General features: G+C 41.7%; 1 non-coding gene across 1 annotated transcript; it reads left to right on the top strand.

The window, feature by feature from the left end:
- Positions 1-236: 236 nt before the first annotated feature.
- On the top strand, positions 237-343 carry LOC136478625 (small nucleolar RNA R71). Its single transcript, XR_010764346.1, has one exon. It is a non-coding gene; the product is annotated as a small nucleolar RNA R71 (small nucleolar RNA).
- Positions 344-1165: the final 822 nt, after the last annotated feature.

The raw sequence follows: 1165 nt of genomic DNA, 5'->3' as shown, positions 1-1165 counted from the left end.
GATCCACACCCAAGACCTCCTTGCCTTGTTGCTTCTCTATCGACATCCTGCTCGGTCTCCATTCATTATTAACACATGGTTATTTCCACGATAGCAAATATAGCCAACCGTGACTAGACATTATCCTAACTTACAGGTGACAGGAAATCACCTGACTTTTACCGGTCTAAGCAAGGCTAAGCTTTGATTCGCTCCTAGACCTAAATAGGAAGTTTTGAATGAGTAGCCAATCCTTTATTCTATGATGAGGGCATGCTTGGACATACTCTTGGAGTCGCTCCCATGCCTTAGGAACGGATTCTCGGGTGTGCTGTTGGAAGTTAGAAATTTTGCTATGAAGAAGATTGGTTTTTTTGATAGGGAAGAACTTGATGAGAAAGTCATTAGAACACTTCTCCCAAGTATTCAAGGTTCCCACGTTGGAATAGAACCAATGCTTCACCTTTTTGAGCAATGAGAAAGGAAAAAGTCAGAGTCGAATGGCGTCTTGTGAGACTCCTCTAATTGAGATTGTATTGCAAATCTCTAGAAAATTTTGAAGAGCAGCATTGGCATCCTCAGAAGATTTGCCATGAAAGGGCTTGCTTGCACCATGGTTATTCATGCTGGCTTAAGCACAAACTCTTCTTTTCCGCTAAGAATATTAGGACCTATGGCTACATTAGAGACAGTAGGGAAGGAATAATCGCGAATTGCCTTAATAGATGCACCAGAACTGGTTGATGCAATACTACTAGGATGAATAAGATAGGTGGGTGGAGGTTCTATAAAGATTGGCTTAGTTGGAATTTTCGAATGGACTGGGTCAGTTTGTGGAGGATTTGGACGAATTGGAGGAAGATTTCTCGAGGAGGGGTGAGACTAGCTCTCGCCCTTCGAAGGAGAGCCTCAGGATCATCATGGAAATCGTCCGGCAAATTGAATCCACCCATACTTGACTTTTCTATTACAAAGCAAGCAAATCTAAACTAGGAAAAATCACTAAAACTATACTAACCAAATGTCTAGGCCAATGCCATCCCCAGCAACGGCGCTAGAAATGCTTGTTGATATTTCTTATGACTATCAGGACTAATTCCGTAAGCGCATAGAATATATCGATGTAGCACTTCACTTGGGAGTATACCAAGTATCGTATTTATTTCCACAAAGAAGGCATAGTATG

The sequence above is a fragment of the Miscanthus floridulus genome, chromosome 8 (assembly GCF_019320115.1).
Source record: "Miscanthus floridulus cultivar M001 chromosome 8, ASM1932011v1, whole genome shotgun sequence".
Lineage (NCBI taxonomy): Eukaryota > Viridiplantae > Streptophyta > Magnoliopsida > Poales > Poaceae > Miscanthus > Miscanthus floridulus.
This window is presented reverse-complemented; position numbering and strand designations above follow the sequence as displayed.